The sequence below is a fragment of the Melospiza melodia genome, chromosome 1 (assembly GCF_035770615.1).
Source record: "Melospiza melodia melodia isolate bMelMel2 chromosome 1, bMelMel2.pri, whole genome shotgun sequence".
Taxonomy (NCBI): domain Eukaryota; kingdom Metazoa; phylum Chordata; class Aves; order Passeriformes; family Passerellidae; genus Melospiza; species Melospiza melodia.
This window is the reverse complement of record NC_086194.1, coordinates 104,645,185-104,671,035: the sequence shown is the minus strand read 5'-3', so window position 1 is coordinate 104,671,035 and position 25,851 is coordinate 104,645,185. Positions and strand designations below refer to the sequence as shown.

At 44.0% G+C, this 25,851-nt stretch overlaps 1 protein-coding gene across 3 annotated transcripts in view; it reads left to right on the top strand.

Moving 5' to 3' along the window:
• Positions 1-4,937: 4,937 nt before the first annotated feature.
• GRB10 (growth factor receptor bound protein 10) overlaps positions 4,938-25,851 on the top strand; it is a 144,949-nt gene continuing 124,035 nt past the window's right edge. For 2 of the 3 annotated variants that reach the window (XR_010028696.1, XM_063163320.1), the window contains exon 1: positions 4,938-5,069. The gene's annotated coding sequence lies outside the window, so the exon portion shown is untranslated. Of the gene's footprint in view, positions 5,070-5,361; positions 5,393-25,851 lie in introns of those variants that run through there. The other variant, XM_063163329.1, reaches the window with a different exon arrangement.

Genomic DNA, 25,851 nt, shown 5'->3' with positions numbered 1-25,851 from the left:
TTTCTTTTTCTGTCACCAGTCTTTAGACACAGACTACTGAAAAAGTCTTTTCTATTAAGAAATAATAGATACTTGATATTAAGAAATCCTCTGGATAACAACTGGGCAGAAGATGATGTCCCTAAACTTCTAAAATTATGTATTTGATGAAGTTCTGGCTGAATCAGTTAAAAACCAGAACTAAGCAAAGACTTAGTGTAAAACATGCAAGTTTTGAAAATCTCAGTCTTTTCAATCTTTTGGTGAATACTGAAATTCCATTTGTATCCTCTAGCTCATAAAACTATATTTAGTGAGTTTTTTTGGAAACTTGTTTAGTTTTTTTTTCTTAGTGCTTTCATTTCCCCTTTCAGCTTACAATCTCCACCATATATTGAGTGATAAAATAAATACAATGGAAAAGAAGGATGTAGACAGAAAGAAAGGAAAGTGTTCCCCCTGCTTCCATCTTGATGCTAAAAAGGCTTTTTTTCTGGACAGCTTTAAAAAATATGTTAAGCATTTGCTTCATTTATAGTAAAAGCAACAGAAATAATTTTGAGTTGGTTTTGTTCCAGATTAAGCTTTATTAAAATTCGACTGTGTTAGAAGACTTCCTGTCTATTTAAGGTGAAAAGCTTTGTCCATGACAAAAGAAACTCATTATCATTTCAAAGGTTGGTCAGCACTTTTGCCTATATACCTACCAGGCAATAATGACCAAGTTGACCCCTTTGAGATAGCTGGATTCTTTTATCAGTGCATTCTACTAGTTCAAGATCATGCTTAATGCTGACTTTCATATAATGCTTTCATGAAAGTTCCTTTGAGAGGGAAAGCAGTGGCCAGATTCTGATCTCTCCACTTCAGATCTTCTGCTATTGGATTTTCATTTCCTAAATCAATGTAATAGAAAAGAAAATTACGCCTGTTCTCAGTATATATATGAAATATAATAATGTTTCTAAAGAAAACTTCATATCTACTAGACAGTTTTCATTAGTCTATTTAATAAAACATGAAAATGACCTTTTTCTCTGTTGGAACTAACTGAATTGTGAGCTTAGTGTCCTTTGGCAAAGTTCCAAAATGAAAAGTCACCCTGCAGAGTTCAAGTCTTTGTGGAAAGCAAACCAAGTCCACAGTACTTGAACTCCAACAGCCATTTATTATCAGGTATTGAGTCTTAAATGTAGTGCTAAATAGAGAGAGAATGCCTATATTCTGCTTATATTTTGGACCTGGTTTTGAACACATGAGAAAATTGCATTAATGCAAGTATAACTTGCATTAATGCAATTTTCTGAGGAGCATAAATGGTAAAAAGAGCTTTTCCTGCGCTTTTTGGATATCTTGAGGTAGAGAACAAAGAGAATAAAGTGATATCCTAAGCCAAATTGCACCACAGGCTCTGAGCTTGGAAGCTGCAGGGCAGCAAGACCTTCTCCAGCTAGGAGGGAACTGCATTCCCCATCCTCTTCTCCCCCAGTGGCCTGGAATCCCTTGAGCACAGCCAGGGAGTCTCATCAGTTGTCCATCCTCTTCCATCATGGGTCAGAGGAATCTGTCTTCTCTAACCCTAACCCTTAACCACTGTGGAAAGAAGAAGAAAACATGGAGCTAGGACAAACTTCTGGGTACAAAGTCCCGAAGGCATCAAGGCTTCTGCCAAGGCTGTTTGCTTTTACTTTTTAGACTGTCCTTGAGCAGGAATAATGTTTACATAGCCACAGTACATTATTGCCAACATTATTTCTTGTGTGCTTTTTCTTGCAGAAAACGATCATCTTTTCTTCTTAGAGAAAATAATCAGCATTTTAGGCTGTTATTTTCATGATACAGCATTGTGTAGGGTGTTGCCAGAGATTGGCTATTTTAGAGAAATGATAAGCATGTCCCCTCGCTGCTACTGAAAAGATGCATTGCTACTTCTCCACTTAACCATTTCAGTGGTGCTGTTTTGGATAAACAATCTTATGACAGTACAGTTTTGTCTTGAACGACACAGCTGTAGTCTAGGAAACTAAACATATCTTTCCTAGTGTTTTTATTTGTCAGATGAGTATTTTCAATATTCATGTGAATCTATTTTTTTAACCCACCACAAGATGAAAAATATTATACTAATAAGACTTGAGCAGTTGCTTATTTTTGTACGTATTAGAAAGAAATTTAAGTACATACACATGCTCAATAATAATAATAATTCAATTGAACGTTTTATCATTGTCAAAGGCATCTTTAGAGGAATCCATCAACTCTTCTGATTTTCATACAAGTCAATTTACTGTCTTCGAAATGTAACGTTAATGGCACTCAGTGTACACACTGTAATCCTTTAAAATAATGTACACGGCAAACGGATATGTTCTCATGCATTAATAATTTAAAAGTTAATTTTAGGTACTTAATATGATTAACTGATGGATCAGCAGTCTTATGTATGAGGAACAGCGAGCACAGTGAAAGGAAGAGCACACTGGAAGGCAGCCAGGTGGCTGCCTGCATGATGCTTCAAAAATACCTGAGTTTTATCCCTCCAGCTTCCCTCAGTGTCAGATGCAGAGCATCACGGTCATTAAGGCGGTCTTGTTTCAAGATGGAGCATGCAAATTGCCTCAGAGGCTGAGATAGCAGGACTTTTGGGGAAGAAGGGGATGTTTTAGAAGGTGGGAATCCCTGCAATGCAATCCTGCTGGTGGTTGGCTGGCTCTGCAGCACCAGACCAGTTATATAACTTCTCTCCTTTCACTTCTCGCTTTTTGAGGACACGCTGTAACGCAGAGCTGTAAATTGATATTCCAGGGTGGAAATACTACAGATGACAAAGTATAACCATTGCACTGTGCAGCTAGGGAATGTGCCAGGGGCAAATAGCACTAAACAGCGTGTGGAAGAGGCATGTGCTGAAGTCCTTGGCCATGCCCACAGCAGCGGGTTCTGCGAAAGCAGCAACAACTGGACACCTATTGCACAAACCCTGCTCAAATCATACAGGTACATGCACGGCTGCAAAAAACATGGAGATTTTCTCTTCACTGGGAGGCACAGGGAGCAGACAAGTGGCAGCAGGTACAAGTTGCATGAGGAGAGGTTTCACCTTGATTTTGATTCTCTAAAAAAAAAGAATAAAATTTTTACAGCTAGAACAATCACCCACAGGAAAATCCTCCCCAGGGGTGGGGTGGAGTCTCCACAACTGGAGGCTTTCAAGATGCGATTGGACAGGGTGACAATCTCATCCCTTTCCCATAAAAAGTTGCACCAGGTGATCTTTGGAGTTCCCTTCCAATCTGGGCTGGATCTACGTGTGCAGAAAGTTTGTTACGTAAGCATGTGGGACTGTGATGCCAGCCTACTGTGAGTAGGTGCCTTCTTGCCACTGAGTAATCTCAGGCAGAATGTGATACCACATTCACCTTTTCACTCAATAGTGAAAGCCTGGACATGAAACTGCTTCTCCTTCGGTGAGGCACCAGCACTCTGAGGCTGGACCCACAAAACGCAAGATCGAGGTGAATACTGGTTCACACGAAGGCAGGACAAACCAGCCTGGTGGTGGCAAGACAGGGCGGAACGGGGCTGGGAAGTGACAGCGCACAGAACAAGGTCCCGACGGACTGGGTCAGCACAGGACAGGACAGCACAGGACAGGCAGCAGTGGTGCTGACAGACTGAAGAGCAGCGCTCAGCCCTGCATCAAGCGGAGATGGCCGAGGGGAGCGCGGTGCCTAGAGAGGCCGGCTCATGCTGGCGGCATGAGCAGGGTGAGCAGCGAGCAGGCAGCGGAGTGGCACGTGTGTCCAAGAGGCTGAGGTGACACGCTGAAGGAAACTGGAGAGATTATTTGAGGACTTGAACAGGGAGAGTGAGTGGTGAGAACAGAGCGAGACCAGAGCATGGCTGGAAACACGGGGACCGGAGGGCGGGCTGATAAGAAAAGCATTCCTTTAAATACAGTAAAGAAGAGCCACGGAGGAAGAAAGAGCAAGAGCAAAGAAGATATCACGTTACATTTCAAAATATATTCAGCTCGGGCGCTCAGCCACAGTACTCCCATTAGTGTACATGCATCTGTCTAGGAAGAAAAGCCCAGAGATTTCTCCCACTTCTCCTGGGGCTCAATTGCCTTTTGTAGGGCTGACCACTTTCTTATGAGAGGTGTTTTTGCGTCTAGTGAAGTAAATATTCCTCTTCTCACAGAGTGTGACGGCTCTTGTTGGAAGTCAATACGTTTTAAACCAGTAGCTCTTAGGGAAGCGTGCAGATTTGCTTCCCTTAAAATAACTTTTCCACAGTCCGAGTTGTTTGCAAACTACTTGCAAATCGGATGGCTGGGAGCTACCGTGGTGAAACAGCGAAGGTCCCAGCGCACAGAAGTTCGCAGCAGCAGTCTCCAGTAGCGCTAGTGGCAGCCTGAGGATGCCGGGAGAGCAGGGCGCTTCGCAGTACGGAGGAGCTCTAAAGGGTCCACCGTGCCAGCGGCACACGGCGGGAGCCCGCTCCGTGCTGTCCGGAGCGCAGGAAGGAGAGCTGGAGTACTTGCCCTGCGCAGTTTTGCGGGGAAAAATGTGAGAACAGGACAGGACCGACGAGGTTAAAGAAAAAGTCCGAACACAAATGCCTCGCGTGTGCAGATGCTCTGTTGGTTTTCAAGACAAACCAGCCCTTCCCAAGGAAAGCACGCGCCGGTGCTACCTGCGGGGGAGCTTTTGTTAGAGGGCAGGAGACCCGCCGCAGCCCCCCGAGTGCCGGCCCCGGGACGGGGGAGGGCGGGCAGGGGCGCCACCATAGCCGCCGCCACACGGCCCGCGGCCACCGGGGCTCCCGGCCGCCCCCTGCCCTCGGCGGGCCGGGGCTGCGGCTGCGTGCGGCGGGGGCGGGAGCGGGGCGGGAGCGGGGCGGGAGCGGGGCGGGGCCCGCCGGGAGTCAGCTGGGCGCGAGGGGAGAACGCGGCGGCGGCGGGCGCCGTTAGCACCGGAGCCGGCGGCGGCAGCAGCGCGGACAGGCGGGCAGAAGTTTTCTCCGCAGACTCCTCCCGCAGCCCGGGGACGCCTTGCGGAGGCGCGAACGTCCCTATTCGCGTTTGGGTGTGTTTTGCTTTTTTTTTTTTTCCCTTCATCGCTTTTTTTTTTTTTTTTTTTTTTAATTGTGTGTTTTTAATTTCTTTTTTCAGTTTTAATTTTTTCTTTTGTTACTGTTGGTTTTGAGGCGCGTGGCTCCGAGAGCTCGCTCTCCCCCGCCCGCGCCCCACTGCACCGCGCCGCCCGGAGGATCCCCCTCCCCGCTCGCGCTCCCGTCCCCGCCGCCGCCGCCCACGACCCTTCCTTCCCCGACCCCCCGCGCCCGCCCCAAACTTGGCGGGTGCGCGGCGCCCGGCGGGGACGGTGCCGGCCGCCTGCCCGCCCTGCAGGTAAGGGGCCGGGGGGCGGCGCGGGGCGCGCAGGGGGCGGCGGCTGCTGCCCCCGGGGAGCCGCAGCGGGGTGAGGCCGGGCCGGGGTGGGTGAGGGCTCACCGGCTTCTCGGTAGCGGAGGCCGGTGGGAGGAGGAGGAGGAGAGCAAACTTCCTTTTCCTGGGGCCGCCGGCGAGCCCCCACCCCCCTGCCCAGAGCGCCCCCCGGCCGGCGCGGAGCCCCCGGGGTCGGACGGGGCTCGGCCGGCGGCCGCGGGGCTCGGGGGGTCGGCTCTTTTCCCGACTCGGGGCTTCCTTGCCGCGTTTTGTTCGCTCGCCTCGCCCCGGCGGTGCCGGGAGCCGGGCTTCCCGTGGCCCCGCGCTGGAGGAGAGCGCAGAGCTGCCCCGCCAACTGCTGGCGGTGCTGCTGCCGCCAAACTGCCCGGTATTCCCCCCGCTGCCTTCGGGCTTTGCGGGAGGGCTTGGCGGATGGGCACTTGGCAGAAATACCACCCCGGGGTGCTGCCACCTTCCTGCCGGTGTGCGGCCGTGTGCCCGCCGGAGAGCGGCCCTGCCGAGCCCCGGCCGTGCCCGCAGCCCCTCGCTGGCCACGGAGACCCTTCCCGGGGGGCGGTGCGGAGCTTCCCCTGGCCCAGCTCCCCGCCGGGGAGAGGCGGGCACGCATGGCTCTCATTGTATAACCCTGGTGCTGCAAGCCGGGCTGAAACTGTGGCATCTTTATAGGAACAGTTTGCAGTGAATTGGTTTGGCAGATGAACTCCTGCACAATCCTCTTGCCCGCTTCTGTTGCTCGAGTGCCAGCGCCCCCTCCCATCCCTTTCCCCCTTTTCCCCCGCTTTCCTTTGAAGCGTCGCAAAACTCTGTATTGCCAGCAGGATGGAAAGTGCTGATTCAGCAGCCAGGAGCCCCACTCCATCTGAAGTGGTGGTCTGCCTGAAATGCTCCCATTTGTTGAAATGGGAACATGTGTTGCTGGTATGTCAAAGCAGCATTGATCAGGTTTTCTAAAACAGACCCAAAGAATGTGCTTTGCTTTTCTCTTCACCAAGGCAGAATGACTTTGGGGTTGGGGCAGAGCAGGAAGGGGCAGGATGCAAGGGATGTGGGCATCTGCCACCTTCAGTTAGGCTTCGAAGGGGCAGCTGAAATTGTTTTGCCTCTTAAAGCTGCTTACATGTTTTAAAGGAGATGTTGTGGGATGTGTAGCAAGGATGCATTAACACTCCAGCTCCATCTATTCCTGAGTTCTGAGGCTAGTAGTTGTACTTACAGCTCTAGAAAGGGTACAGAGAAGGGCAACAAGGCTAATCCTAGGATTAAAAGGAGTGAGTTATGAGGACAGGTTAAAAAAAAACCACCACAAACACACGGAGACTAGAAAACCTGCTTGGAAAAGGGGAAATATGCGTGAAACTTTAGGTGAGAGCTCTGGTTGTGCTTCATAATGCTTTTGGGGCTGAGGCAGGGTGCAGGAGCTAAGCAGGATGCTCTTCCCATGCTGTTAGTCTTCTTCCAGGGCTTAACCTCTCAGAGAAGCATAAGAAGGAGAGCTGTTCCAGAGCTGTATTCCTCTGGCTGCCTTTGTACAGGTATATGTTAATATCAGAACTGCTTGGGTTTTCTTTCTCTAACACCGGACTCTTTAAAATTCAGCGCAGTGTAGAGCAAACAGCAGAGCCTGAAGAGCACTGTTTGGTAGCTTTCCTGCAAACAGTAAACCAGCAGAGCAGCTGATCCTGATGCTTGCCTCTGGTGCTCGTTATACCGTGTTCTGGTCTGATTTATTTTCTTCACTTGGACATTATTTGTTCTTAAAGTAGGTCTTGTTTGCCCTGGCTGCATATTAAAGATCTTGTGGTACTTGCATGGTTTTCCTTGGTTTTGTTAATCAAACTATCCCTTCTCTTAGCGCTGTGTGAGTTGGCTTCTATCCTCGCGTACAGCCCCACCTGGATTTCAGAAGTGTGTTCCTGTGTTTTTTAATGTGTAGTCCAAAAGCTCTGCCTAAATGCAAGATGGATTTCTGCATCTCAGTTCTGCTGAAGAGTATGGTGTGCACTCTGTGAATAAAACAAGTGTTTGCAGCCCTCTGTCTTGTGAGTGCTTAAATGACTCTTGCAAGAATCCTTGCGAAGGCTTTTTAGAAACCTTTGGTCATGTTCTCATCTGTGCTTGGGATGTAAATGGGCGAAAAGCGTCTGGATCTTTCTGGCAAAGGTATCCTTCCAAGGCAGGGAGTTCCCAGCTGGCAGAGGAGAGGCATAGCTGGGTCATGCACTGCTTCTGCCAGCAGCACCAGAGTGTTGTGCTGGGAATTTGTTTTCTGATGGCCCCAAATGAGCAGATGTCCCCCTGGAGTTCGAGGCACCATCATCTTCCCTGGGCACAGGTAGCAGTGGCAGCAGGCAAACTGAGGGGCTCTGGGCTGGTGTCACTCTGGGTGGGACCCTACTGTTGCTCCCTTTTGCTGTGCTGCTCTGCACGTGGTTGTGGAGGTGATGGTGCTAAATGAGGCCAGATTTCTAGGTGTAACTTCTGCCCAGACCAGCTCAGCTCTGTCTTAGGAAGTGTGTCTATATGTTTGTGTGTGAAATGCACTCAGGTGCTTCTTCAGACCACTGAAATGTGAGGTGGGGAATAGGTGGAGGGGTGCCTTTTGATGTCCAATGGTATGCATTTTTAGGATGCATTTAAGTATTTGCTCAATTAAAAATTTCACTGGTTGCAGCAAACATTGTGGTGAAGCCCCTTACTATTTTCTGCTGGCCTTTTTATTCTAAATCTCAGAGTGGACTTTATTAATGGGGTCAGGGAAAAGGCTTCTCTTCACTTTGTGCTAACATTTCTATCCAAGCTAAGACTACGGAAGCCTGCTTTTCTTTGGATTGATCTCAGCTATGAGAGTACTGTTGCCAGTTCACAGTGCAGTGTTTCTTAAGTGTGCCCACCTGGCCCAGTGTTTTCATAAACAAGGAAGATAACTCCTGAGACCTCTGCCTCTGTCAGGCTTGCATGCAGCTTGCCAACTGGCTTGGCTACAGTGTGGTTGCATAAGCCTCCTTCTGTAGGAAAGCAGGCTAAGAAGTTAGGATTGTTTTTCTTGGAAACTGGACCTGCTCCTGGCGATGTCCAAAATATACCAGTTGCAACTCTTCACCCAGGGAAATCTAGGAATGGAGATCCTTTACCAAAAAAGTTGAACCCCCACAATCCTTTTTAGGAATTAAAAGGAAAGAGGTTGCCAAGGAATCCCTTTATTAGCATTGAGCTTTATTTACAGGTTTGCTATCTTTACACTGCCTGCTGGTCAGGAGAGCATGTTGCAATCTAAACTTGGATGTGGCAAAATAGTCTTGATTCCCATTACTTTTCCTCCCAGACCAGTGGCTGTTTTGAAACATAATATTATGAAGTAAACAGATGCTACCTCACTGACTTCTCTTTCTTTATAGATGTTTGACTTCTCTTTCTTTATAGATGTTGAACTGTGCACTTCTGAGCTAGTCCTGTGCCAGATCTTTCCCATTCTCATGCCATCTGTTGAACTGGATAGCAGTTCTCCCTTTAGCTCAATAGGGCTCCTCTGTCACATTGGGAATGTGGAGGGCACTATCCTAGAGAGCCAGATTCCACTATGAGAGCATCATTAAAGAAAACTGATCATCAGGGTGAGGCATCCTGTCTGCAGACAGTCTCTTAACATCTTCAGTGATGAAACAACTAGAATACCCTGACTTTAGACGATTTGGTTGGATATATTTACATTTCCTTCTCTTATATGCTTTATTCCCCTGGATACCATCTTGTCAGCAGGTATGTGTGTAGAGAGAGAGACACTATGTTTTCATACAGGTCCATTCATCTGAAAATGGGGGTCATGGTTTCTAGCAGCTTTTGGACTTCAAATGTCCATAGGAGCACTGAATATCGGTGCCAAGGTATCCTAAAACTTTTTAATAAAGAGATCTTCACATTCGCAGTAATGTGCATCCATTGACTGAAAATTTCCTTCCCTCTTTGCCTTCCTAGGGTCTTCCATAAGTCACAGATGGATCAGCTCGTACAGAGCATATGGACATGGCTTTTAGGACTGAGGGCATTGCAAGTTCATCCTCTGCTTTAGAGTAGTGCCCTTGTGATAGTTCTGTCCTTCCTGGTCTCTGTAGAGGAAAGACCAGGGAATTCTGTTAGTGGTGAGGAGTCACTCACAAAAATAGGAGATTATGAGCACTGGGTGAGTCACTTTCCCTTAGAAGGTGGCAGCAGCTTTATGGATGCTGCTTGGGTTTTTTCAGGCAAACAACCTGTAGTGGCACTGACCAGAGACTCAGGTGTGGATTGGACAGAAATATACTCAGGATGAATAAGGATGGGTTCTTCAAAGCCCAGCACTAATGCTCATTTACAAGTCAAGTGAGCTTTTAATGAAACCTGCTAATTGCATCCCAATTAGTTAACCCATGGGAAATGCAGATTACCCCTCCTGAATGGTTACAGTAAAAGCTGTCATGAAGATCAGTTGTTTCAAAGTGGATGATCTTTTTAGCAGAGTAGGACACCTTCTCCCATATCATGGATAATACAACATGTAACTGCTCCTGTAAATTAGTGGGAGGGACCTTCTTCCTGAATGCTTTCAGAAACCTTTGGTAAGTCATTACATCCCTGGGTCTCAAATGATAACTTTGGAGTGAGTAAAATGTTAGAGGAAAATGAGTAGTTCTCTGACATATGATATGAACTGAAATTACAGGTTATATCAAGCTTGTAGCTTGCCAAATTAGATCTGGAATAATCTAGGCACATGGCATGAAAGTCTGCCTCGTTGATACTGAGAGAGGTGAAATATGTCTCTTGGAATTCTGCAGCTTTCAAGACTGCTGTCTTTTTGAGGTTTTGCTGTTTCAGGTGCAATGGGATAAGACATTTGCTGGAATGGTTTGAACTCTTCTTGGAGAAAGGATCAGCAGTGATAAATTCCCCCTTTACCACATGATGATGGAACAGAGTCTGTTTATTCTTTCCTAAAGTGAGAACTGGGGGGAGGGTGAGGGGAGTTGAAAGTCTTGATTATATTATGCTGTGTATTTCTGAAAATAGCTTTGGGACAATGGTTGATAGTCATGGTCCTTGGATGCAGAGGCGATGAGTGCCCTAGACAAGTTTCCTGGGAACACCATGGCCATCTCTGCATTCTCTTCTTGTGGGCAGATGCTGTAGAAATATCTGAGAAAGAAACACAGTGCCCTGTTTCTGTTGTATCCTTTTGTTGGACTTCAGGGGAAGACTGCAGGAGCTTTTCCCATTATCTTACCCTCCTGCTGTTGAGCTGTCATCCTTAGGCCAACAGCAGCAAGTTGAGCAGCTATGTTGGTCTTAATGCCCAACAATTGTGTTAATGGTTGCAATATTAACCATTGGACAGTTTTGTTGCTCTAGCTGTAATATTCAATGTATTTCTCAGCAAGTCTGTTTCAGCGTTTTTGGAGGCCAAATCCAAGGGCCATTGGGACGTTCCAAAAAAGACTGTTTTGCACAGACAGGGATGAATGGGGTAATTGTAAACACATGTTTGGTTAAACCACTAGCAAACCAACCTCTCATTCTTCCCAGCCTCCATCAATGCCAGCTTCTACTAGCTCATAACAGGACAAAAATAGGAAATTACTTTCCTGGCAGACAAACCATAGAGGAAATACCATACCATCCTGTTGGAATATACCTATAGCCCAGTGGGAAGGAGCTCTCCTGCTGAGCAGCAGTGGGGATTTCTGCATTTGTTCACACAGTAAAAATCAGAGTGTGGTCCATCCACTCCCTTCACGCTCTTGCTGCAGAATTTGTGTCAGCAGAGAAATCTGAGAAACTGAGTGTCTGCATCCAAGCTGAGCCTGTGGTTGCTGAAGGCAGCTAAGTAAGGGTGCATAATACTCCACGAGACCAGCATCATTCTTCCATTATGCATCCCTGGTGAGAAAATCAATAAGCAGGGAGAATCTGTCAGTCTCTAGAGTCTTTTCATGGTGGAGATTAGCACTTGATGAACACTTAGAGACTTCTTTCAGTGCCCAGCATCTAAATTCTCCCTTTTGATGACTTGATCTAGTGGCGGCAGCTCTGTCCAAACTCATGTTGTTGATTTGAAGAATAGACTAAGCTTTTAGAAGTTATTTTTATACTTTGCTTTACTTTGTTTCTAGCTCTTCTTCAGGTATTAATTTAAACTTTGAAACTGTGAGGAAGGGAATTCATTAAATGTCATCCGTATCTCTTTCACTACTGATGTTGCTGTTAGTGAACTATATGTGGTTCTGTGATTCTGATTTAACACTTAAGCATATTTTTGGTGAGGGAGTTGCAAATGGGCTTTGTATCTGTGCATGCTTCATATATTTGTAGATGTCAAAACTAACTGGCAGCAAGGATTTGAATCCTTTACTAGAGAAAAAACTACTAGAAAAATTTTCCCAGATACTGACTTTATTGGAGGATGGTAGGACAAGGTAGTTGTATATTAGAAAGGATTGGAGCAGAAGTTTTCAAGGCTGAAATAAAAATGGGGAGGTGATTTTTTTTTCCTCCCTGCTTTCTTCTTTCCTATGATGTTCATGTCTGCCAAACTACTAGGTACGGATTCAGATAGGAGAACGTTCTCTCTCCTTAAATGGGAATTGAGAGAGGGGGTGAGAAGGACTGGGGGAAGGTAAAATCTGTAGGTTGGTCTTGCTTAGTGTACTGTTAAAGCTCTGAGCATCCTTGGAAAGGAACGAGGAGCTTTTATTATATCAAAGCACAAGTGTGGAATTAAACTTCAGGGAGTTGGAAAAGCTAAAAATTCAGAAGGCTTTGGCACAAGACAAAAATATCACAAGCTTTCTTAAAAGGCCTGCTTTCCCTTCTGGCTCAAATGTATTAAAGTCCATTTAGAAGAATGTTAAGGGAGAAATATGTATTGTGAGACCATCGATTATTTCTGAATTAATGTCTTGTGGGGGATCATTCTTCATTCTAATAGCTGCTCGTGCTGACATCACCCGAGATGTCAGGGGATTATGTCAGAACTCAGGCCTTGATGTTGTGCAGAACAATGGCTTAAGTGCTGGCAGATGCTTTCTTGGTGGGTCAGGTTGCTTTTGTTTATCCCGTCCATCTCTAACTGTGATGTTCCAGTTACTGTACATGGTCACAGCAAGAGATGTAGTAAACAATTTCCAAGAGAAGCTTGTCTGTGCAGTGTGATGGTGAGGACAAAGTACTTCTTGCCTCTGCATCTTGTGCTAGAGGTAGATTTGCCGCCATCTAGATGCACAATACATGCATTTTTAATGGTTTATGAAAAAGCTCACCAGCTGTAACGTTGTTTTCTTTTGTTTTGTTCTGTCATTTGTTGTATTATGTTTGTCATTCCAGGAATTCTGAACTGAAGTCAAAAAGTTCAGTCCAAAAGTGGGTGGGTTTGGTGATGGAGGTTTTTTTTCCCCTGTTCTGTTGGTTGGTTGGTTTGTTTTTTCTTTTGCTTTTCCCCCCTCCCTGGCTGTTGGGCACCTAGCTTTACTTTTTAAGTTAATACAATGAAGGTCTTTGTGGTTTAACCTGTCAGGCAGCTAAGCACCACACAGTTGTTCACTCATTTTACCCCCACATCAGTGGGATGAAGAAGAGAATTGGAAAGAAGGCAAAACTCCTGGGTTGAAATAAAGACAGTGTAGGAGAACTGAAAAGAAGGTAAAATAGTAACAACTAAAGAAGTGTATACAAACAAGTGATGGATGATTTGTGTAGTTGCTCACCACCTGCTGGTTGATGCCCACCCAGTCTCCCAGCAGCAGGCCACTGCCTCTCCCCAGATTTTTTGTTCAGCATGATGCCATGAAGTATGGAATATTCCTTTGGCCAGTTGGGGTCAGCTGTCCTGGCTGTATCCCTTCCCAGCCTGTTGTTCACCCCAGGTCTTCTCACTGGTGGGGTGAGAAACTGAAGAGCTGTTGACTTGGTGTGAGCACTACTCAGCAATAACTACAACACTGGTGTGTTATCAGTATTATTGTCACGCTAAATTTGAAACACAGCTCTGTACCAGCTTCTAGAAAGAAAATAGTTCTACCCCAGCTGAAACCAGGACAGCCCTGTGGAGGGGAAAGAAATTGAAATAGCCCTTTATGATGCTCTAGAAATGAGTAGACTGGAATGTCACAGTTCATGTGTGATTTTCATGAACTGATTATTTTGATATACTTTGCTGGTAGGGTATTATAACATCACAGGTAGTCATCACATTTAGCAGTTCAAAAGTTTTTGAAGAGGCATTGTGTTTATTTTCCAAAAGGCTTCAAGAGACTTGAGAGCAAGAGTATGAGATGAGCTGTAGGAGTGGAGAGCAAATGCTGTTCAAGTTGCTGACATCTCTCATGTGTACTCAGACTCATTTCACATTTGGCATGCATTTTTTTGTTCTAGAGCTGATGCTAATAAAGGTCAGGAAAAATCTCTGTGGAGTTCCTTGCTAGCAAAGGTGGATTACACTCTTAACACATAGGAAGTCAGAGGAGCATTCCAAAGGCTGTAGCAGCTGATGCAGTTTAGGTGTGTGGTAACACTTTTAATGCCTGGTTGAATTGTTGGATAATTTTCTTCCCCAGTGTGCTTTGAAAAACAGTATTGATACAGCCTTCAGGAGGAGAATGGCATTGCAATATATCTTGCTAGTCTCAGCCTTAGGTAATTTTGGTAAATGTGTAATTGATCTTCATTTACTTGGAAATAATTCCACTTCTCTTCCCAGGAGCAGAAGTTCTCACAGGTGTTTGGAAAATGGATGATTTTGAAAAATTCAGTGAAAGATTCCTGTGCTGTAACAGCCTGACTTTGTTTTGCTTGTATTCATCTCTGAGAGCTTCTTGGGTCCTTCGTGTCCAACAGTCCAGCTCTTCTTTAGCAAGATTTATTCCCCAGGGGTCTCATTTAAAGTTCACATGAGCTAAGGTGACATATCTGTAGGTGATGTGAAGAAATTTACCTTTCAGGTAAATTTCACAGTGCTTGGTAGAGTTTCAGGAAGATAGCACATGTGAAGCTGTCAGAGAGGCAGGTCACTCTTATCTCTTTGAGTATTTAAATACTAATTTTTTGTGTGTGTGTGAAAGCTCTACAATTTGAAGAGGTGAAAAAACCTTTCCCTGGGAAGAGAGGCCCATTTTCATTTCTCAAAGGACGTGGGCTGTGCTAAGAGTTGACTGCTACCAAAAGCTGACAATGTTTTGTTGGAGTGTTTGGGTGTCTTCCCATGGGCCAGCTTGGTGGCTCACTGCGTGTGTGCACGGCTGACTCTCTAACTGGGTAGGAAAGCTATCCTGTGTACTTGTTACTTCTGGGATTGGTTTTCTTCTGGGTTAAAGGGTGGGATCAGTTCTTGGAAGCATGTGGTGGGGCAGCTGAGGTGAGGTGCTCTTCCAGGGAAAGGAAGAGAAATGAGAGAAGAATAGATCCCATCTACCCCAATAGATATTTTCAGTGGCAGCAAACTGCTGGGCCAGCTTGGCAACCCGTCAACTGATTTTTTTCTTTGTGAATTTCAACAAATCTTACAGACCTACACAAACAACCAAGCTAAAGACTAAACCTGGCTTTGTAGAGGGTCTCCCGAGGCTGTCAGTATTTGCAAGGTTTACCTGTTGAAGGGAGTTTTCTGCAATATGTGAGGGTTAACCTTGTGTTTGATGTCTTTGCTGCCCTGGAATGTGGATCAAATAGATGTTGTGTTTATTCATGTCTTTTTAATTTTACTTCTTTTTCTAATAAAATGGACCTGTGGTGCTGGGTTGTTTTCTTAAAATGAATATGAAATGTGTCAGGGCTAGGTGGGGTTTTTATTGAGCAACTCAGCCGTAACAAAAATGTTACTCTTGCTCTTGTACATTTAAAGAAGATAAAAATAGCACCTTCACAGTTTCAGGAGATTATGTAAGGTATGTGTAGCTGTATCTTATTATATGATCATCGTGAAACAGAGCAACTGAGGAAGTAACTGGTAATAAATCAGTCATTCTTCATATTATGAAAAATAGTAAGCATGATAGCTGTTCAAACACCAGAGATTTGGTTGACTTGCTCTGAAACGTAGTGGTAAAACATATTTGTTTCAGACCAGTTACCAGCTGAAATGTTGTTTTTTCCTGGAATGTCTCATCTGTTCCCAGTCTCAGAATCCCAGAACTGCCTGTGAGCTGGTTCAGCCGTTCTGCTCTGATCAGGAAGGGTTTCTGTAGCCAAAGTCAAATAAAGGCATTTGAGGTGACTGCTCTGGTGTCTGCTGGGGAATGGCCTTGGTGGCTGTGGGGCAGACCCTGCCCTTGAACACCTGGGATTCTTGAGGAGCTGCCTTAGAGCTGCAGTTTCTCAGCCATGCTAAAGCTAGTCTTCTTTAGCCTGGGAAAATCCCAACCAAACAACAACTCTGCAGACTGAAAACCAGAATGAGTTCTTCTGTAATTTCAGTTATTATTCTTGGCTATGGTAAATGTGGAATGATTTTTGGAGCAAGGTGACATGTCATGGATTTTCTTCATTTTACCAAACAGAGTTTGAGAAGACTTGGAGTTCAGGTTCTTGGGTTCAGGATTGCGCAGCAGTGATTGGGGTTTCTCTTCAGAAACATTTCTGAATAGTTTTTTCCATAATTTTAGCACAAAAATGGTTGAGTTTGGAGTTTGAGGTTGAGTTTTAGCTCAGTCCTGGCTGGATGCCAGTTCCATTGTGTGTGGACTCTTGGATGGATGGATGGAAGAAGAGATCTTTTCTCAGCCTTTGTTGCAGGGACTTGCCTCCATCTAGAAACAGTTTCTGTCTTTTGCAGGGTCCTTTGAGAGTGACAACATGTGTATTAAATGTTCTCCTCGTACCCTGTGTTTTACTTTGAGCACTCTTCAGCTGCTGACTGAAGTTCAGGTTTTATAGCAGATGCTACTTACGATGCTTCAGTTGCTTGGCATAGCTGTGTCAGGTTTTGGGGCTCTTGAGGTGATGGAAGTAATGAATGAGCAGTAATTTCATGGGCACACTAGTGTGGTTGTGTACAAATAGCAAGTTTCTTCCTCTTTTTGGGATATCTGGCCAACTTGTATGCTTGCCTTCAGCCATGTCATATCTGTACTGACCTTGGCAGTGGTTCAGAGAAGATTCATCCAGCCAGAGAAGCATTCATGGGACAAGTACTTTTAAAAATTAATTGTTTTGTTTATTTTTCTAAAGTGTGTGGGGACTGAAACTTTCTTCCTGTGTGCAACTGTGGCTTGTCTAAAGTCAATGTTTGACTACAGACCAAGTGGTGTGGTCAGAGTGAATTTTTTGCCTAAGCCTGTGTTGGAGCCATAAATTGTTGCATTGTGTGGGTAATGATGCTTTCATGCAGTACTTGGTCTTAGTCACCTCTTGTTGCCAATATCCTCTAATTCTGCAGTTGTGACTCTGTAAAACCAAGCAAGGAAGTGTGTGAGGAGCTCAAGAACTCTTTTAAATCCTGACTTAGTGTCTTGAAAACCTGGAGGTTTGCAAAGTGGAATATACATGTATCCTGGATCTATTACTATATTATGTAGCCCTTTTATGGTGTCTGAGGGAGGTGTATCTCCTCTGCAGTTCAGTGCATGCTGCTTCCAGCACTTCTTTGGAATCCCTGGGACCCTAGGATGAAGCCTTTCAGCAATGGGGTGTGTGCAGGGCTGATTTGTGTTGAGGTTCTGAATGGGGCTTGGGTAGTGTGGGCGCTTTTTAGGGCTGTGGCTGTGTGTGGAGCTGAGAGGCTTGGAGGAGGGAGCTTCAGGTTAAGTCTTCCTGGAGTCTTCTGGGATCCTTTTAAAAGTGGTACTGTAATGGGGTGACTCAGGATACCTGACACCTTAGCCATGTCAAATGAGGTCCCTAGAAAATCTAGGGACTGAAAGGATTTATTAAAAGTGATTTTCACCTGAGATGCTGTCTCTGAAATCCATTAGCAGTTTAAAATTAACCAAATATTCTAGGTAGCTTAAATGAATTTTAATGAATGTCTGCCACTTTTATAAGAAGACTCTATTTACAACCTTGTGGCTTTAAGTGCAGCCTGGATTACAAGTGTTTTATTTTATCAATGGAGATGATTTTGTAGCATGGCAGTAATCTTCCTAAAGGTTTGCCTGGTCAATGAAGAACTAACAGGATTTGTATAAAGCAAAGCAGAGCAATCTAAAGTAGCTGTATCCTAAAACTGACCTAACCTATAAAGCTTTGAATTTTCATATCCTCTTCCACTGGGATACACCACAGAGTGTCCTGTTCTTTTGCATCCTGTAAGAAAGAATTGAGCCTTCCCATTATTAGGGAGCAAAAACTGAATACAGGCAAAAGATCTAAAATTTATTTAATAATATAAATGAAGGCCAACTAAAAATGGTTGGATGTTTGTTAATTGTGATATATACGGAAAAAGAAATATCAGAAGCTATTTCAGTCTGCTTTTGAGCATTTGATTAGCAGTTTCTAAGTGACCTCTCTGCTCATATGTGTGTTTTGTAGCATTGGGGAGGGAGAGGGGAAGCTGCTTTAAAGGGGCCATGCTGAGAACCTAGAAGAGAAAACACAAAGAAGGACAATATTGATACAGCTCAACTTTTTCATCCCCTTGATCTTTTGGAGTTTTTCCCTCCTTGTAGTGCACCCATTTCTCAGCAGTGTGAGATGAGAAGGAAGCAAATTGACTTCCATTGCCACGTGTGGCTTTCTAGTGTGATGGAGAGAAAAGGCAAAGTAGGCTGCACCCCCACCCTTCTTTGGTGAAGATGATGTGATGGGTGGGGGAATGTCCTAACTCACAGCATGGCTAAATCATGGCTCTGAAAATCATTACTGATACAATTATCTCTTTGGAGTAATGCTAACACTTTTCTTGGAGCTGCTGTGAGGCATCTGTATGAGAAGAGCCTGCAGTTTTTGGTGGATGTTTTGCCTGTGTGATGGTTTTATCACTCTGTGTTTGCTCCCACGTCCCAGCTCATGGCAGTTAAATTCTCTCAGAGATGATGGTTTCTCCAAAGGTGGAGGAAGTGTTATGAAAAAAATGGGGAGAGGAGGAGTATTTATACCACAGTGCATAGTAAACATCCCGCTTGTGATACAGGTAGCTGAGCTGTGTCTGAAACTTGGCCTGGCTTTGGCCCTGATCTAAACCCCAGGTGTTACTTTGGAGTGGATGTTTATGTGCCATGTCCTGTGCCATTTGGACAGTCAGGGATTCCAGGGATAACCACATGGTGAGGCACTGAGCAAAAATATTTCTGCTGAATGCAAGCAGTGGCACAGTTGAACTCCATGAAATGGCAATGTGTGCTTACCTTTCTTAACTTCAAGTGTCTACACCTATGGATTTTATTTTTAAAAAGCATTTTAGTTTTCCTTCTTCTATTTTCCAGCCCTGTTAGTATTTAGGAGTGGTGAGTGCTTTGCCTTTGGGGACTGTCAGCCTCATTGTCCAAGATCCCAGTGTCTGCAGCTGTAAATCTGCAAACTGGAGAGCAGAGAGTCATTCCTGATAGAGAGGGATGGGCACTGCCACTAATCCTGTAAATCCACTGTGGGTCCCTCCCATGCACAGAAACCTGATCTTAACTCCTGCATCTTAACATCTACATCTCCTTCCTTTGCTGTGATATTTACATATAATTCCTAGTTCTTTAAACAAGAGGGAGTTGGATCTAGTCAGATTTGAGGAAAGCTGCATGAGCTAGCCTTATGAATATTTATCTTTGCATCAGCATCTTACTCAGGGATACTCAAGAAAAGATGACAAATGACTGTCTTTTTGACATGCACAATATAAAGCAAATGCAATTTCAAAGCTTCCCTTAAGCCTCTGTGGCATGTTTAAATATCTTCCAGTTGCACAGTTAAAGGCTGAAATAATTCTTGTACCCTGGATTTGTGAGATTTGTGAAATGCCTATCCCCAGCTACATCCATTGATGCAAATGGTGGAGGTCAAACTGGTGTGTGGGGAGAGGGGCTGAAGAGAGAAAATTGTCTGAATATGATAGTGATTGCAGTTATGTCTAATCAGAGTTCATTTCCTGTAGATATTCCCAGAGGTTTTGCATAGTGAGAACAAATGCAAATGCAGTTTGAAATGCACTGGTGCTCACAGTCCATGAGCTAAAAAAAATTGAAGAGATTGAGGTTTTGTTGGTTACCCCTGCCCCACCTCCCCCTGCCCAGCTTCCAGAGATGCTTGCTACTGAATAAGTGCAGTGCCAAGCTTCAGAATGATAGGATTGCACCTTGCAGTACCTTCAGAATGATAAGATTGCATCAGTTTGTTGTGCTGGTGTCTTCCACCCTCTTCTGCAAGAAGAAATTTCTCTATTCCTTGTGTCCTTTGAACACCTGACGGGCAGTGGAACCATGAAATTTTGATCTACAGCTTGTAGATTGAGGCTGAGCATTAAAAAATGCACGTGACATTACAGTCAAAGTGATAGTTTCTGCTATTTGTCCTCCAGAATGAGACTGAAGAGCAAAATTCATAGGGCTGAGGGTATGGCCCATGTGTCTCTTTGTTGTCGGGTTCTGGTTTGTTTGTGGTGTTAGGATGTAGCTGGATCCGTGTATCAAGAGAGCCAAGTGTCAGTGTTAAGCTTCTTGAAAAGGTATTTTGACACCTGAGATTTTTAGTTGGTTGGGGGTTTTCTTGTTTTTTAGGACTGAGTCCTTTCAGCCCTGAATGTTAGACTTGATATGCAGCTTGTTGGTATTCTCATTTTGCTTTGAGAAAAGAGAGTTGACAATGCATCTGTTCAGCTTATTTTTCTTCTAGCACAGTGCTAGATCTGGAGAGGAGACTTGATGCAGGTAAACAAGTCGATGAAAAGCTGGAGGGTAGCTGTGTTTCTGATGGCAGCTTGGTGGCAGTGGTTGGGGGAAACTGCTTATTCCTCACAGTCTTGGGTGTTGACTCACTGTTTTTTTTCCCCTTGAGCAATTTTAACTTTGTGCTTCTCTTTTATCTTTTCCCTATGCCCTCACTCCACCCAGTACAGTAATGTTTTCCTAAATCTTTGCTTTTTAAACCGTTCTGTTTCTTCTGAAAGTTGTGGGCATGGAGAAGATATTATTCCCTCTTTCTTTGCAGCAGGCTTTCATAGATTTGAAAGATTTCATCATGACCCTTACTTTTGCTTCTTTTGGCTGAGCTCCAGTTAATTCTGTTTTTTCTTTTTTCCTCCCAGATGTCATGTTTTTCTAATTCTGTGATGTTCCTATTGCTTTTGCTTGGATTCTTTCCAGTTGATCTTTTCTGAAATTTGCTGAAGATTGGGTACAGCTTCATGCTGGAAGCTTTATCAGCCACAAGTAGAGCAGAACTGTTGCTTCATGATTCTCACATATGTTCCTCTATACATTCCTCTATGGCATTTGCCTCTTTCTCAACAAAGAATTTTCCAGTTTCTAAAACTTGCTTTGAATTAAGTCTTCCAGCAAGCTGACAGCTTTAAGTTAGCAGCTTCCCCAAGTTTAATAAGTATCATTTTTTCCTTCATTATCTTGATCATTAGTGTTAGAATAGTGTGGGACCAGGGCAGATCTCTGCAGAGGTTATTCAGTATGTCAGGCTATTATGCGAGTATTTCAATTTTTTTTGACGTTCCAAGCAAATATAAGTCAGTGCAGTTGCTCAGTCACTTTTAAATCTGCCATAAGATGACTGTTTGCATTGATAACAGTGAAACAAAGCTTTCTTATCTTTTTGTGAGAATGCAATTTGAATCTTTTGATGTGGTTTTGCTAATGTCAGGATTCAGTGTCTATTGCTTCTGTGTTCCTAAAATACATTATTCTGACATAGTAGGATGTTGAGTTGGTTTGACTTAGCTTATACACGAACAACCAGTTTTTGTTGAGTTCAGTTTTTTATTTTCTTCTTGGTGCTAGCAGATGGGTTTAATGGCAAATGTGCAAATTAATCAACAAGTATCATTCTTAATGTTTTTCTTTCCACTCTTTCTCTCTCCCAGTTCTGTAGGAAATCACTGTTTGCCATTCTCCAGCCTTTGCTACCTTGTCAATCTGCTATGGACTTTCAAGAATAACTGCTAATGATTTGAATGATTTAAAAAAAAAAAAAAAGTTGGTAATTTTTTTTTAATCTCCTTCCTCCTATCATCACTAGCAGTAGTTTGGGTTTATTTGTTTGGGTTTACTTGTTTGGGTTTTTTTGGTTGGTTGGTTTGTTTGTTTGTGGGGGGTTTTTTTGTGTGTTTTTGGGTGGGTTTTTTTTGGGGGGGGGTTTGTTTGTTTTTTTGTTTGTTTGTTTGTTTTTTGTTGGTTTTGGTTTGGTTTTGTTACCTTGTAGCTTTTTTGAGAAAGTGGTGAGTTGACTGACCTTTCCTTTAATCATTTTTATTGCTGTGGAATTACAGAATCAGTTTTTTAGGTGTCTTGTTTCACTTTCACTTACTTTGCTATTGCAATAATTGTCTGCAGGCTATTGCTCTTTTAGAGGAGCGCAACCTTTGCTTGACCTCTTTACCTAGCAAGACAGACAGACAAACTGTTGCTTGCTTTTTGTCATGTATGGGCAACAGCAACGCTTAAATATCTTGGGTCTGAGGATTAACTAAAAACTGAAGATGAGAGAGAATGAACACTCAGTGGCAGAAGGCTCTCTTCAGACACAGAGCAAGTTCTTTCATCCAGAATCAATATACTGAAGTGGTTAAAGGGCAAATGCCAAAAGGCTGAATTTTTGCCTCAGCTCCTTTGTCAGTCTTGAGTTTGAGAACATTTAGTTGATGCCCCTGATCAGCTCAGCTGTAACTCAGAAACCATGAAAGGTTTTACATATATTGCTTCTGCTAGTGTCTGAGGTTAGAATAATTGAAAATGGAAAGTACTGATATATACTGATGAACCCAGAATGCCTAGATAATAATATGATAAACTAAAGGCTTAGTCTTGTGTCACCACCAGATCTAGAAGTGTGTTGGATAAGGGGATGTTGACAGAGTGGAGAGAGTGAACAATGCTGATGCTGTTCACAAAATAAAACCCTTCTGAAAAGGAACGTACAGTTTCAAGAACAGATGGTCTAGTGGTAATAGAGACTAACAAATTTTTGTTGGCTGGCAGCCGTCTTTCAGGTTAGGATTTTGTCTTTAAAGCTCTTTCATAGAGTTGACTTCCTTGCTGCAAAGTACTTGGTAAAAGGACAGAGTAAATTCCTCCTGGGACCTTGTTCTTCCTGATTTAACAAAAACGAGATTACAGTGGAAGCACAAGGTGAGGGACAGTCAGCTCACAGTGACAGGTAAGGCTTTGTTGGAGCAGCTATGGATGTATTGGATTTTATTCTGCTCCCTGCACTCCAGAATTAGCATGCTGCAGGACGGTTGTCACCCCTGTGATGGAAGGTGGGAAGACTGACTTGGAAATATGCACAAGTCTTGCTTTGATCATCTCATTTCTTCTGCAGAAGAAGCATATTGTTTGTGAGACAGATCTTACATAATCCTCCTTCTGTGGTGTGTGTAAACATATTTAACACAGGCCTTTTGTTTCTTGACTAGTTTAAATTTAATCCACAGTTTATGTGCAGTGTGGAAGGGGACAGAAGAGGGGTGAGTTAGAGCGCATTTTAGATTTATCCTCTCCTTCAGTGCCCCAGAACTTGTGTGGATGCAAACCAAACAAAATGGAGGTAAAATAATCCCATTCTTATCTTCTATCTGTGCCCTAAAGACAAAGTGACTGTCTCTAACTAATCACTGGTATTGCAACCCTCAGTCTTTCCTTGCCAGCTTGGTTCTCTTGTTGCACAGTAGCTGGGAAGGAGGCTTTAAATGCAGAATTAGCATATAAGCCTGTGCCATTTTTGGCTGGCTGTTAATGTTTAAAGTCTTTAAAGTCGCCCACCAAAGACAAGGCAGAAGAACAAACGTTGGCCTGGGTATGTGGCATGTGTGTTCTTGTTTAACATCGGAATTTCTGGTATGGCCAGGGATGCATGCCAGCTTTGGCAGCACAGGGCACAGTTCAGATACTTAAGTACTGTACTAAAAATAACAGGACTATTTTAGACTGGGACCCAATTAGGGAGAGCATGACTTGTTGCTCTGCAATAAGTAATCTGAAGTAGCAGGCAGGCTGCAATGAGCACGTAAACTCGGCTGTTTTGCTTGCAGTGCTGCCAGTTTTGACACTGCTTCCTCTCTGTTTCTGTTAGATGCTTTTCCAGAGGTTAAATAAAAAAAAAATAAAAAAAAAACCACCCCAAAATGCTCCTCTTCTGAAGGCAGGCTTTATGTGCTTTAGTTCACATTTTGATATTGCAGTGCTTAATAGCATTACAGCTCCTAATCCTCCAGTGCTGGCTTGGGAAATTCCTAGAAGGCAGGGAGCAGGAGGTGAGGAGCGATGCTCTCCCTGACACACTGAGTGAGCTTCACTCTGCCACACAGAAGGGCAGCAAGGGTGAATTTGGGCAGTCAAGGAGCAGAGGGGCTGTTGGAAACAATTGCTTTTCCCTGGCTTTGCCTCCTGGGCATGGAGGAGAAGGGGACTATGGTTCCTGAAACTTGTTGCTGCTGCTGTTGTGCTTTTCTGTGCCGAGAAGTACAGTGAAAATAACTTGCACATTTAACCTCCTGAAACAAAGCATTAGTTTACACTTCGCTGGTTTCTCTCTGATGGTTTTATTTTTGGTGATGCTGCTGGCTGCCACCTTCTATTAGGTTGCTTGGATTTCAGTGAAGCGAGTTAGAGGAATCTGCATTTCGCAGTGCACAGTGTGTGGGGGGTGATGGGGAAGGAACAAACATGCTCCAGCATCCAAATCCTCTGGTCCTGGAGTGCTTTCAAGTGATTGGCTGCATCTGATCACAACTTTTTGCTGCTGATCAGAGTGGGGTTGTGTATAAGGGAATGCTTTATGGAGCCTAATGCAGATGCTGCGTTGGATAAACTTGAGCTGATGCTCAAAAGATGAAAGCAAAATGCACCTAAATTTTCTATTTTTGTAGACATCTTTCTAGCATGCTATTTTGAGAACATGAAAAAGCCAGAATCTTTATTGTGTTGTGACTCTCATGCTGTTTTGAAAGTAGCTCTAATTTTTTTTTCAAAATAAAAAGCTGATAAGAGGTTTTCAAGGCCTTGTTCTGCTGTGGTCTCTTAGCAGCTTTCAGTATGGTGTTAGCCTTCAGTTGTGATTTTGGGAGGACTTAATCATGTAGGAATCATGTTCTTTAAAACCTTAGATTTCAATTTGCTCTTGTCTGGCCTGAAATGCAAAGGAAGGATCTTCCTAGATGCCAGTTATGAAAACTGCAGCTTTTGTATTCACTGGTGAGATGTATTGCATCATGGACATGGTAAACTCCCAGGAAAGCAGTGGGACGGGCACTTGGGCTGAGTAGATCACGTTTTGTGTTGTGGGGAGCCAGGATTTCAGTGTGTGCTTGTCAGCTTGTGGGCCACATGTATTCTTCCTTCTGCATGCTGCAGCAGCCTGCAGGACTTGCTGTTAAAAGTAAATGTTACATGGAGGATGCCTAGCAACTGTAGTTTTTAAGTCTGTGCCTAATTGTTAAAGGTGCAAATCTGTGAGATTGATGCAGTGTTTTCTGGAGGATGCAGCGTGGCAGTGCTGAGGTGATGCTTTGGCACCACGGTGATGTGGCTGTGCCTCCAGCTCTTCTTCATCACTGTCCCCATTAAGTTAATGTCTAGCACCCACAGTTCTCAGCCAGGAATATTAATTAAAAAAGAAAAATGTTGATTTGAATTGCAGTTGCTTAGACAGAAAGCCTGCAAGGAGTTTTTCTCTGCTTTTAGACCCTTCTGCTTCCTGGAGAGCTGTGCTGCATTTATCTGGAGTGTGCACATCTATTACTATCATTGCCATCCCTTACGAGCTTTCCCCAGTGCTTGCCTAAATGATTATTATTATTTTAACACATTCATAAATCCAGTTACCCCATAGGAAAGATTTGCAGGTTTCCAATCAATTTCAGATTGTCTGAATTTTTCTTTTGAGAGGGAATGCTTATTCTCTGGGCGCTTTTTCCATGTCCTCTATAACTGACTTGATGTCTGCCTTCTTTTCCTTCAGCTGTCTCTTTTCTGTGCCAAATGATCCAGGACTGTTCGTTTCTGCTTTAGGAATTCCTCTTCTCTGTACTCTTTCTAATTCTGTTTTACCCTTTCAATGTCATAACAGCCCACAGTTTTCAAGGAGTGGGTGTGCCCTGGGTTTAATGACTTGTCATGATTCTGTTTTGCTTGTGGCAGTTCGTTGATTCTTAATACTGTATTTCCTTGTGAGATATTTTCTGCTTTTTTTTCCTCCCCTCCCTCTTTCCTCTAAGATGATACTTCAAACAAGACTTCAGACTTCTGACACTTCAGTGGTACACACAGGCAGGGCTATTCTTCTAGCAC